The sequence below is a fragment of the Limanda limanda genome, chromosome 20 (genome assembly GCF_963576545.1).
Source record: "Limanda limanda chromosome 20, fLimLim1.1, whole genome shotgun sequence".
Classification (NCBI taxonomy): Eukaryota; Metazoa; Chordata; class Actinopteri; order Pleuronectiformes; family Pleuronectidae; genus Limanda; species Limanda limanda.
Genome location: NC_083655.1, coordinates 12994242 through 13007666, shown reverse-complemented (window position 1 = coordinate 13007666; position 13425 = coordinate 12994242). Strand labels below are relative to the sequence as shown.

The 13425-nt window shown below is 48.4% G+C and overlaps 1 protein-coding gene across 1 annotated transcript in view; it reads left to right on the top strand.

Annotated features, from left to right (window-relative positions):
* Positions 1 to 6733: 6733 nt before the first annotated feature.
* The window catches only part of zfhx4 (zinc finger homeobox 4), an 83228-nt gene continuing 76536 nt past the window's right edge, over positions 6734 to 13425 (top strand). Inside the window, exon 1 of the mRNA XM_061094248.1 lies at positions 6734 to 7173. The gene's annotated coding sequence lies outside the window, so the exon portion shown is untranslated. The remainder of the gene's footprint in view (positions 7174 to 13425) is intronic.

Sequence of the window (13425 nt, the reverse complement as noted above, 5' to 3'; positions counted from 1 at the left end):
CCTAGAGAGAGGAGGAGGAGTGGGGGGCTCGTGGAGATCTAAAAGGACCTCTCGGACCACTCAATTGACATGTCGGAGCCGCGGGTTTGTCATGAGGAAAGCACTTAACTAGGCCATGTGACAACATATGGAGAAGCAGTCTGACTTTCATGAGGCCATTAAAGAGCCGGCCTCACATTTTCATTGATTTTAATTTGACTTGTATAACGCTGTCGATTAATAGATAGTTATTATTATCACTGCTATTGATTCCCGGCTATTTTGCATTTTAAATTTCAAAATGAAATCCGTAAAACAAATGCTATTTTCCTTCCTGCAGGTCCCAGTATTTAAACATGCAAATTGTAGGTAAATTTCAAAATTTGGAATGAGTGAAATGATCTGGATTATTGTCATCAATACATCTGCTCTTCTTCACCGGCGAGCACACAGGTGCCAGTGTTGCTCTGAGCAGCTTCACTGGTCTATAAGTGCACGTGTAGCTAAGTGCTAATCAATAGAATTTGGCGTTGAGGCCCAGGCCTGTGTTGGCTGTGTGTGGCGTTTCGGGACTTCTTTTATATCCCAGCGTCCATATAGGGAGACACACAGTGGACGCGTGTCTATTAAAGAGGGATCAACAATGGTGGAGGGGGGGGGGGGGGGGGGAGGAGGGAGAGATCGGGAGGAGCACACAGGGCCAAGTGGGAGGAGGGCAGGAGGGCAGGATGACACTGAAGGGAGACAGCGGTGGTGGTGTTGGCGGTGCAGTGAGCATGGGGAGAAACGACTGTGTGTGTGTGCTGGTGCCCGAGTGTGTGCATGCACTTGTGGTATAGGGTCGCCCCCCCCCCCTGTACTCCTCCTTCTGCTTGTTGTTCTACACGCTTCCCACAACACTTGTTCTTCCTCGGGAGTGAATGTGGCGCCGGGTCTGCGTGGATTGCTCTTTATCAAATAACCCGAGTGGCACCAGGGGGCGGCTGCAAGGGACCCCACCGCCCTGCCCACCCACCCACCCACCCCTCCGTCCATCCCATGTCTCCTAATCCCCCCCACCACCCACACACACACACACACACACACACACACACACACACACACACACACACACACTCCACCCCACCTCTTCTTCCCCATGCATGCGGCCTCGAGAGCCCGAGCAGCTGTGGTCCCATGTAAATTTTTTACATGATTGGCACCTCCTTATTTTACCTCTACTCCTCCACCACCCCACCCCCCTTCCATTCCCCCTTATTTCTTACCCCCCCTTTCCTCCCCAAACACACACACACACACACACCCACCCGCCTCCTCCTCCTCCTCTCCCCCCCCCCCCCCCCCTTCCATATCATGTTGCACATAATGCACGGTTTATGTAATTGTTCCATCTCCACAGCGCGCACCGGCTCTCGTGTCCTTCCCCTTTTGGAATTTGCATACCTGATTACATGGTGTCTTGATTGTTGCAGTGGGGTGGTGGTGGTGGTGGTGGGGGGGGGGGGGTGCTGGTTATGTGATGCTGAAACGTGATATTTGGAGGAGGAGGGAGGGAGGGGGGAGGGCTGGGGGGGGAGAGGGTCGCTGAAGCGGTTCCCCTTGACCCTTGGAAAGGCAACGTAATCCCGCGTGGGCCCGTTTGATTAGGGGGCTCTCTTTCTCTTTTTTTTTTTCTCCTTCTCCCCCCCCCACCCCCCCACCCCCCCTGTCTTAATTGTTGTCATCGGGAGCTGCTGCACTATCACTGTGTGGCATCTGGAAGCACTTTGACATCTGAAGTCAGTAGTGGGGTTCTCCCCGAAAGTAAAGAGGAGGAGGTCGGGGTGGGTCGGGGTTGGGGTTGGGGGGGGGCTCAGGAATCCTCATAGGTCCGTAGAGGCCACGCAGGGGGTCCCCACCACCTCCACCACCACCACCACCTCCACCCCCCCCCCCCCCTCAACAGAGACCAGGGATTCTTCTTTCATTAGCCTTTCATTAGAACACATGTAAGTCTTTCACCTGGTGCCACACTCAGCCTGGATTTATAATACATGTATAAATCATTTATAATAATAACAATAATATAGCTTATACTGGGGGGGTCTAACATGCAAATGAAGGGGGGGGGGGACCCTTATTGGCACAAGGTGTGTATATTTGGGGTCCTTGATATGAACATGTTGGAGCAGCTCTGAGGCAAAGAGCTGCATTGACAGTCTTAGTTTTTTTTTTTTTTTTTATCCCAGGCACTACAAGCACTCCTTTTTTTCTCTCTCTCTCTCTCTCTCCCCCCTCTCTCTTTCTCCCCCCTCTCTCTTTCTCCCCCTCTCTCTCTCTCTCTCTTTCTCTCTTCTCTGACCCCCCCCCCTCTCGCTTTTTCTTTAAAAGGGAGCGGAAGAGTGGGCTGATACCGGTCTCATGTTTCCTATGGATTTTCGTTTATATAATCGATCGAAATGTCCCAATACATCGATTTCGGCTTCAGTGTTTTACAGACAAGCGTTTATGGCTCTCGATTTTACGTTAGGGATGATTCCAGTCGCGGGGGGGTGGGTAAGGGGGGGGGGCATCGACGCGCCAGGGGAAGTCAGCTGTTGATTTTGTAAATAAAAAAGGCGTAAACAAACAAAATACGTACCAGATGTTTCATGTATATACCCAAAAAAAATATATATATACATGTATGAATGTGCAAAAAAGCCTTATTGGGGAGGGAGGAAGGGGGGAGCTTAAGAAAGAGGGAAGGGGAGGGGGGGCAAAAAAAGACAATACTGTGCCGCTTCTCCCCTTAATCAAATAAAGTGGTGTAAAAAACACACACGCACACACACACACAAAAACATTTCCTTCCCCTCTCTGAATTTCTCCTTGAATTATATGCCATCACCAGTGTGTGTGATTGCGGAATATTAAATTAAAGTGGGATAAGTCCGCACCGAGGCGGGCTGCGTCCAATCCGCAACTCATTTCCCCTGTCGGAGCGCCGCATCACTGCGCGCCTCGCTTTGCAATGACAATGTGCCAAATCTGGGCATTTTGAAAAACACTTTCCATATGCTATTATCGGATCGCTACTGAGCAAGAGAAAGACAGGAAAAGAAGAGAAAAACGGAATGCTTTATACCAAAGGTACCGACTCTACATTTTGTTTTATCTCTCTTCCTCCTCTCCTCCTTTGGCTTTGTGCACTTTATGCTGTTCTTTTTGGTTGGGATTTAAAAAGAGATATAAGAGGAGGTGAATTTGAAGTTTTTTTGATAACGATTGCATATTTATGGAGCGTTGCTGGGGCGCTTTAGGGGCTGAGTGTGAAAACGTCGATAGAGTTTATGTGGAGCATCTACATGCAAAGAAAAAAAAATGTTAGTTCTTTATTTGTGCTTCATTTTCTCCTTTGATTGTTTTGAGAGTAGAATGTGTCTGTTTTGTGTTTGTGTCGAAAGGACCTTTTTTTAGACGTTAATTTCGCTGGAATCACCGACATAATTCTGCCTTGATTTTTTTAAATGCATTTAATTGATTTTTACAACTCTGCACTTTAATTTAACACAAGTGACAGCTTGCGAGTTGTGTTACGTTCCGAGGATTTATTTGTCAGAATTTAACTTTGTGTTTCTTCTGCTGCAAATACACGTTTTAAATACTGGGCATATTTGGAAGCAATATTTTAACGTGCATTTATTTCTATTTGGCTTAATAAATCTGCGAAGGATCTTTGTGTTTGTGGAGTTGTCGCTTACAGCTGGTTATTGGATGTTTTAATGGGCCTTTATGGAGCTTGTTTGTGTGTCTGTGTCGGTGTGTGTTCGCCGGAGCACAGTTGGCCAGTGGGTCACTGTGGCAGGTTGCGGGTCAGAGCTGTGTGCTTTCTTTTTTTTGGCGTGTTTCTGTGCGTGTCCTGCTGGGGGCACAGGGGTCAGCCATGCGACCCCAGGAGGGCGGAAGGTGGTCTGTGCGCGTGCACGTCCAGGTGACCGCTTGTAGTAAACACAACCGATCCTAACACAACCGATCCTAACACAACCGACAAGATCACTCCTTTAAAAAATACACACAGCACACAGAGAATCTAACGGAGCCATCAAGTCAGCTTTCCACTTCGACTTCATCGAATATATTGACGCACCAACAATGGTGGCATCCCCGGTGTGTCACGCCATTATGCTAATCTCTCCAGACGATTCCGAGTTATTGATCTAGTGAAGTGACACAAGATCACTAGGAGTGTTCAGCACCTTTCATACTGTCAATAGACGCATTGGAAAATAAAACAAACACGTATAAATGTTCGATAATTGCTCTGTTCTTTTTTAAAGAGTTTTAATTGGCGCCACCCCCTCCCTCCCGGACTGGTGCCACTGTGAAATATATATATTTCCTATTTGCATTAGATCACACAAATAGTCGCACGATCGCGCGCACACGCACAGAGGTACAGACAACACAAGCAGGACAGACACACACACACACACACAGTCAGACACACACAGACACCGGAGTTTACAGATAAAAATCTATAATTAATTGAGAATGCCGCTGATATGGAAATGGGACGAAATGTTAGTTAACGCGGTCCATTGTGGAGCGGCTCTCCGGAGAAAGAGCATCGTCTGCTGGGGAAGGAGGGAGGGTGGAGACCCGGGTGGGGGGGTGGGGGGGGGGATTTACAAAACGCAGGAGGTTACGATAAGACTCAGCCTGTATCACTTCTTTAAATCCGCTTTGCACTTGCAGCGTTTTGCACTGAAATCGAATAAAAATAACAAACGAAAGTTTTGCAGGAAAAAAAATAGTCACCGCCGGCGCGCACAATTTGGACCCGTTAGAATAAAGTGGTAATAAGTAGATCCTTCTCAAAGACAGGGAAACGCTCGAGTAAAAAAAAAAGAGAGAGAGAGAAAAGGCACGACGGGCTGTGTCTATACAAAGTCCTCCGAGAAATAGGTCCCACTTCCACTTCCACGCAGCTTGGAGAAGCCTCGACGCGAGCCACCACAGCAGCGGAGGGAGAGAACTCTCCACGCCGTGTGTGCGCGTCGCCTCCCAGGGCTGGACAGGCTCGGAGAACCCCCCTGGAGGACAGGCAGGCAGCTGCAGCAGGAGAAGCCTTGGATCCGGGTGAAAAGTGACGCCTCTGCTCCTCACCCCCCCGACCCACCCACCCCCCTTTTTTTGGTCAGAGACCTCTCTAAAAACCCCAGAATAAACCGCCGCGGGTCGGGCTCGGATCTCTCTTTGGCTTCTTGAGGATCCAGTGGGCACCGGGGTTCAGTCCAGTCAATGTGGAACCTGCACAGTAGACCTGGTAGTTCACTTGCCAGCAGCAGCCTTATAATCACATCCCAAGCCCCGGCTCATGCAGTTCAATTCACCCCCAGCTTCGATTTTTTTTTTTTCCCCATGAAGGCGAACAAGATCTCTTGATTTTCTCCCCCGATTGAGACTGGGCAAAGTCTTCCTCTATGTCCAAAAGCCACTATTACAAAAAACACACACAACATTGCCTTGAGAGGGTATAGGGCCAACACACCGATGCACTTTCTAAAAGGACACTAAATGTAAAGTGAATGGAGCTTTGAATAGAGTGGGGGGGGATTTTTTTGATGTGACCTTGTATTGGATTTTTCAGTTTGGCTCTGTTGAACCCACGTGGGGCCTCGGCGGTCCCGAAAGGGCACTGATGGCTTTCCAACATGTGGCGGATTATACTCTGATGTGTCGTGGCTCTGATTTTATTATTTTTTTTTTTTTTGGGGGGGGGGGGGGGTGAAAGCTTGGATGTTTACATGGACCATATGGGCCAACAGAGCAGTGTCCTCACCTGCATCCAGACCGAGGATGGGCAATATAGAGACAGCCCGACCCCCGTGCGTAAATTCATCACGTTTGTAAATGCGTAATAACGCTTTTTCTACATAAATATTGTTATTCCTATATAATATATTCTACATAATACGTGCAGGCCTCGCTTTTGTTGTGGCACGTAACGGTTTTGTCGTTTTTTTACGCACATCTTTGATATAAAAAAAAGTTCCTCATCGATCCATTCATGAAGACTTCCACACCTCACAACAGAAAGTCACACAAGTATTTTATTTTATATATTCCAACATTTCTCCCAAATCCACAAACGCCGTTCATTTGGCGCATCTGCGGGAGAAAAGCAAATTCACCTGCAATGTCACGATCGATAAAATCAAATAGATGCATCAGAAACAGTATCTGTAAATATGAGAACATATTTCGTATATATTTGTCAGATCCAGGACAAATGAAAAGTGTGTTAACTCGGTGCCTTCCGAGCTGCAGCTCAGAAATATCCCTGTGCAAAAACGTGTTTATTTTTATTATTTTTGTATTATTATTATTAAAGAGAAATATGACTTCTGAGCACTTGAGAATCATCTTCGCTGCAGCCTGCTCGCTGTGCAGGAAGCGCTCGTCCATTGTTCTACATGTGATTCGGCCTCTGCAGAGAGAAACCGAACAAGCTCTCTCTCCCTCCGCCGCGCGCACGCACCCATGCCTCCGCCAGGCCTGCGTGTGCGCGTCATTTGCAATGTGGAGACTGTTGATCAACTCACTAATTACACTTCTCTCCTCTCTCTCTCTCTCTCTCTCTCTCTCTCTCTCTCTCTCTCTCTCCCCTCTCTCCCTCCCTCTCCGTCTCTCTTTTGCTCCCTCCCTCTCTCTCTCTCTCTCTCTCTCTCTCCTATTCGCCCTCTCTCTCTCTCTGTGTCTCTCTACCCATTCCCAGAGTGCATATCGGGAAATAGACACACAAAGACATGCGCACTCAACTTAATCAGCCATTTTTTTAAACAGGGGCTAAAACGATAATAATTAGCAGAATAAAGACATATCGGATTTTCATTTCCTCTCCTCCGTGTCCCCGACCCCTCGTCCACAAGAGAAACTGCGAGGCAGCCGGTGGACACGTCGCTCCGCCGCCGCCGGAACCAACACACAATAAGGGATCGCTCTGAGACCGCTTGACATTTGTGGTTTTTTTTACCCCCTCTTCCCAATATAAAGTTGGAGGATTATTGTCATTTTACCTGTTTTTCTTCCACGTTTTTTTTTGATTGCCGCCGATCACGCAAGCCGCTTCTGGATGTGACTGTTTTTTGTTTAAAAAACCCCGAGAGCAGAGACGAGGAGCGGAGGTGACGGCTTTGGAGAGAGAGAGAGAGAGAGAGAGGGGGGAAGAAAGTAAGTTTTTTCTCGGTTCCTTTTTTCCTTTAACTTTTATTGAGTGACTTTGGGGGGGCTGTGTGTGTTGAATCCAGGGGGCTCGGGGTATCGATTGTCTGGATCCCGCCCGTGGATCTCCTGACACCGAGGCGGCTCGGAGAACAGGTGCTGGCCGCTTTGAGTCCCAGAATAAAGGCGGATATCGGGATGTTAGAGTCCGGCTCCGGCGCTTGGATGAACCAAGGGGGGCTCTGACAGGCTCGGAGGGTCCGGGTTAGGATCCCACCTCCAGCCGCTTTCCGGGGAACTTTCCCCCGCTGGCACGGAGGTGGAGCCGCGGCCACATCGCACCCGATCTCCCCCGGTCGACCCACCGAGGCGAGGAGGCTTTCCTCCCCCGGGTTGGTGGCTCTGCGGTGCGGATACGGCTCTCCTGCAGGAGCCCGATCCCTCGGACATGTCCGCTTCCGAGCTCCCACTCCCGGGTGCTCGGAGGCTGGACGTCCGCCCCCCCCCGTGGCAGACCCCCACTAAACCATTGATTTCGAAGCGATCTTATTTGCGATCCGAGCCAGCTTTTTTAACCCATGTGGTTTCGTGCACCTTCCAGGCATTCCCGGTCCAAAGTGACACGATCACTCCTCCGACACGATCCCCCTCTCTTCCTCTTCCCTTCCGCCTGGAATGCTTCGCCTTCTCTCTGTTCTAAACCCACTCTTCTTTACCCACATTTTCATTAGACGGTCGCGACACAAACAGAACCAGACCTTGCAGATCCCCGGGTCCACACGTCTCTTTACCTGCTGCGCTCGTTTAGAGAAAAAAGTAGTGGCACTTTTACCGAGGCGTGGGTGGCTGCGTCGCCCGGAAGGGAGAGCTGATCGCCGGGCTACCGATAGCATGGCGAGTCCCTGTAGAGCCAGACAACTCCTGAGTTTACTTCCACCCGGTTTCATCCTCTGCACCGGCATCCCGAACACCGGAGTGCGTCCAAAACAAACGCACACTTTCATCATTTCACTGGGCTTGGACGCGATTTTAAAATCCCTTCCATCCACATAGTCTATAACTTCCATTTCCATCCTCAGTCCCCCATGCATCGGGTTCTAATTCCCTCTTGTATACACTGATCTTAAATCCCAGAGATCTGTGGTGGAGACGTGTTCTCTAAGTGGCCGGTGGCTCTTGTTTTGGGTGATTTGGAGGAACCGGAGCCTGGACACCGGGGGTTTTCCGGTGGCTTTTACGCACGGTTTAGTGGCTGTGTTTTTTTTGTTTTGTTTTTTTTTGGTGTGAGGAAGGTAGACTTGGCTCGGATTGGGACGCGACAGTGACAAGGGGGGGGTGGGGGGGGGGGCATCGATCGCACGGGAGGAAAAAAAAACATCAGGGCCAAGGGGCCAGTCTGTCTCCAGCTCGGGGACAGGCTGTGGAGTGTGTGTGTGTGTGTGTGTGTGTGTGTGTGTGTGTGTGTGTGTGTGTGTGTGTGTGTGTGCCTGGAGGGACACTATCCGCTCCCGATGAACCGTGCGCCAATACAGGATCGAGCTCTTTACAGGACTGTCTCCATTTGTACGCGGCTCTCTGGCTTTTTTTACGTGGATTTCAGATCGTGTTTACCCGATGTGTCCCCCTTTTAAATCTTTGTGGATTATGGAATGCGTACACGTTTTTTAAATATGACACAGAATGCACATTTATTTTTGAAATCCAAAAAAACGAGATTTTCTGTATTATATGACAGATCAATAGCAATAACACCTTCAATAACATGATTAGTTTTATTCGAATAATATTGAGAATACATATATTATGGTTTTTTGTTTTTATTATTGTTGTTTTGTGAGAACACGTAAGATTGCTGTTTTCGAATTTCAAATTTCATAAATTAAATAGAGACACTTGTATTTTTCAGCAAATTAAATGTGAGATTAAATCAGATAATTTTTATAGTTTCACAAGCTGGTGTATTTTTGGACTGCATGGATCTCATCTCGGGTCAGAGGATTTTAATTGCATTTGCATAGAATCCTTCATTTCATTACAAAAATTCAGCTGAGGCCTAATAATAATTATAATAAAAAAATGAAATTATTTAAAAAAAAAAATCAAAAATGTGAAATAATGAGAGGAGATGATCCGGTGTATTTGCAGTCTATTTCATCAGTTAATGATGGTATTGTCTCACTCTGCAAATGAGGGAATATTTTTGAGGTTTACGTTTGCAGAAGCCCAGGCCACTCTTGTTTTTGTTTTTCTACTCGCTTTGTGTCTTTAGCTCTTTCAAAGGCTGTGTGTGCGTGTGTGTGTGTGTGTGTATCTGCATGTTAGTTAAGCAGCTTGCAACATTAATTTCTATCCGTGGCGGTCGAGGGGAGGAATAAAAAAAACATATATAGTGTGAGAGATGGGCGAGATAGCCCTGGGAGGACAATAGCGGTTGGCTTGAAAATGCCTCTTGATTATTAAAAGCTAATGCATTTTCAGCATTGCAGCCTTCATTAAGGGTGCGGATGGAGGGTGGGGGTGATGGTGGTGGGGGGGTTATGAGAGGGATGAGAGGCTACTGGGAGGAGGAGAGGATGGGAGAGGGAGAGAGGGAGAAAGAGAGAGAGAGAGAGAGAGGGAGACAGGGGCTGAGTCTGTCCTATAACTCCTGGGCCCAAGACACATGCAGCCAGAAGATTGGCTCGGGCCTCTCCTAGGGGTCGACAATGTGTCATTTCCACCCGGCTAGATTGCCCTCTGCCTATCTGATATTAATGTGCAAATCAATATTTCAAGGATTAAATTTCCCTTCTTCATTTTTTATGGTTTCTACCTCAATAAGTCTCCCGTCTAATAGAGGAGGCTGGATGATTTAGAAGCCTTTGCTGCAGAAAGAGAGAGGGAGACAGAAAGAAATAGAGAGGAGCTTTGCAACAAGGCTATCGCTGCATTTTAATGTTCTTCCTCGTGGATCCCCCCCCCACCCCCCCCATAGGCCCATGGTAAGGAGGGCTATATCGCTGCCTTACAGTGTAAAGACAGCCAATTTGGCTAAAAAGGCAGAAAGGGAAAATATGAGTCCGGTTGAATACTTAAGACGCTGTGTGTAATCCGAGTAGCAGGTATTAGAGAACAGGAGCCCCCCCCCCTTTCCTCAAAGACACACACACTCATCCCGAGCTACATCCAAACCTGCATTACCAGCCGTCATGCTCCAGCGAACAGTATAGCTTACAGCACGCTGGACTGCTATAACAATATATTTTTTTCCCTTCCTCCTTTTTTCTCCTCCGCTTTTTCTTTCTGCCTTTTTTGCATAGAAGCTCCGTTTGACGTCCACCGAGGAGATTTACTCTCAGGCGCAACAACATCTGGCGTATGTGTGTTATAGAAATGAATCACTCTGACACAATGACCTGTGTATGATTATTGGGGAGCGTATTACCATAGTCATAATGCTGCATCTCATTGAAAGTCAACTAAATGAGCTTGGACCCTTTGACTCCCCATAGACCTTCATTAAGGGACACTGCACACACACACACACACACGTCTGTCTGCCAGTAGGTGTGTGTCTGTGCATGTGTGTTTATTTAATCCTCCTTCCTGTACCATCTGGTGCGTGTGTGTGCGTATGCGTGTGTGTGTGCGTATGCGTGTGTGTGTGCGTATGCGTGTCCAGCAGCAGCACAGTGTGAACCCCCCCACCCTCGCCAGTCAGCCACCAATTTTTTTCATTCCCCATTCAGCCCTTTGCAGCAGAACTGAGTCGACTGTTTTAACGTGCTCTTGATAGGGACAGTGTCAGCGAGTGAAACCGAGAAGATAGAGGGAGAGAGAGAGAGAGAGAGACAGAGGAAGAGGCACAAAAGATCTGTAATTGTAGCACGACCGCTTGGCTTCCTCCCTGATTCACGGCCATTACAATGTGAAAAGCACAACCGCCTGTCCTCCATTATTAAAACGGCAGGCCTACACACACTCTCACATCCATACACGCATACTCACTGGGGGGGGAACCGTGTAGATCTTTTCTTTTTTTTTTTGGGTCTCTTATTTGCGGCTCAAAAATAACTGCTATCATTCCGGTCACAGGATTTAAGGAGATTCAATATTAAAACAAATATCCAGCGTTTTTTTCCCCCTCACACGGATATGCTGGTTAAATTGACAAAGTAAAATCATAAATTCTTCATTTTGACGATTGTGTAGATACAATCCCAGCCACCGTTTGTGTTTGACTCTGACGGACCAAGTTGTCTTTCTCCTTCGCTCTTCTCCTTAAGATTTCTCATAGATGGTGTTTTATGCAACATGTATTATGCAACCGTTCGAAGCATGTCGTTTTTTGATGCAAAGCGCTACCTAACAGCTGGATTTTTAGGAGATCAAGGTTTGATATTCTCTTGGTTATGTCGTGTGTGTGTGTGTGTGTGGTGTCTGCGAGACAGAGCGAGGGGTGACAGCCAGCAGTAGTAGTAGTGTCAGGGTCTTCTGGCTCAGGGAGGCCTGTAGGGGGAGAAGCTAAGAAGTCCACAGCAGCTCGGCATTATGTCTCAAAGAGGGGGGGGGGGCTTCCTGTGTCAGCCCTGGGGCACCACCGCTAACACACACTTTCTCCCCATCACACACACACACACTGTGCGAGAGGCGGAGGAGGGTTAAAGACTTGGAACGAGATCAAGCCCCTCCGTAGCTCCCGGGGTGGGAGCTTGTGAATATGCGAGTTTTAGTGTAATTAGTACTTAATTATATTAACATATGCAAATTGTCAGGCGGAGAGCTTGTACCGCCGGTGGGTATCGGCTGAGATACAAGTGACTCTATTGTACCGCCACGGCAGAAAAGAGAATAATGGGTGTGTGTAAGGCAAGCAGCCAGCCAGCCAGCCAGTCCACCCCCCCGTGCCAGCACATAACCAGCTAGCTCATTTAAGTCTCGGACCGGCCGCTTTGCCAAATTTCATTAGTCGCCATGACGACTTGGCTAATTGTGCTGACTAATGTCCCCTGATCTGTGTGTCAGTCAAGATGGGTATGTGTCCTTGCGCCCCCAAAACAAGAGAGGGGGCAGAGAGCGAGAGAGAGAGAGAGAGAGAGAGAGAGAGAGAGAGAGAGAGAGAGAGAGAGAGAGAGAGAGGCCCGACTTTCCTGAACCAACTCCTCTTTACACACACGTTCTGCTTCATCAAGCATTTGCATATTCAAAAACACCCTGCCGTCTTTCCTCGTCCGTCTCGGCGGGCGTTTGCATGTGCACACCTGCACCGGCAAGGTCATGGGCATGTGGCGGCAACATGTCAGAGGGGAGGGCGAGGGTTCGGCTTTGTGTCGTGTCTCAGTGTGTGTGTGTGTCTGTGTGTTTGTGTGTCACATGTGCACTACACTGCTGCCTGTGAAGCAAGGCTGGGACTGCCAGGCTGGTACGGCCCCTGTGTAGCGACATGGCTGAATTTGTTTTTGATTATTGTACATGACTGGGACTCTGGCAATGAAAAGCCCGGCACCTGAATAACAAGGGGACAAGGAGTTCTGCCTTTGAAAAGCGTCAACCCCCTTTTCAATCCGTCCCAAAATTATGTAATTTCAACACATCTTTAGAGTTACCCCCGACCAAGCGGTAGGACTTCTTTTTGTCCTGGGGTTGGGGGGGGGGGGATCTATTAGATGTTGTGTGCCTCCCGCTAGCCAAAAGGTGGATAGACATTGGGCCTAGTTGGTGCTACTAGTACTTGCATGCTAATCCTGTTTTTTGACAGGAACGTAAACTGATATAATTGCTTTTCAGTGGCAGGAATGGCGGTTTGTACAAGTGTGAAAGCACGGGAAAGGGGATTAGCATTATTTTGCATAATGCTGGGCCGGCGCTGAATGGGGCATTGAACGCTTGACTGGGTGACAGAGATGAAAGAGAGATGAAATGCTTCACCCCTGCTTTTTTTTTTGTTGCCTCCCTCCCTCTCCATCGCTCCCCTCTGTCTCCGGCCGCTGTGGCTGCCGGAGAGGGACTGTGTGTTTTCCGGAGAGCAGCGGCCCCGGAAACGGCATGGCCCCCCCCCCCCCCCCGTGTTGCTCGCTGTTTGTTCTGGTGCCAGCAGATGGAAGGTGTCATGTGAGGCAATATGTATGATAATAGAGTAACCGCGGTAAACTCCGGGCTTCCTAAGCCTCCATGTATATACTAAACTGCATCCCTAAAGCACTGGAGTGTGCAATTATGTAGTGGATGAATGTGGCTCAGGTAGCTTTTACATGGAAGGAAGGGAGCGGCTTTTCGTGGATC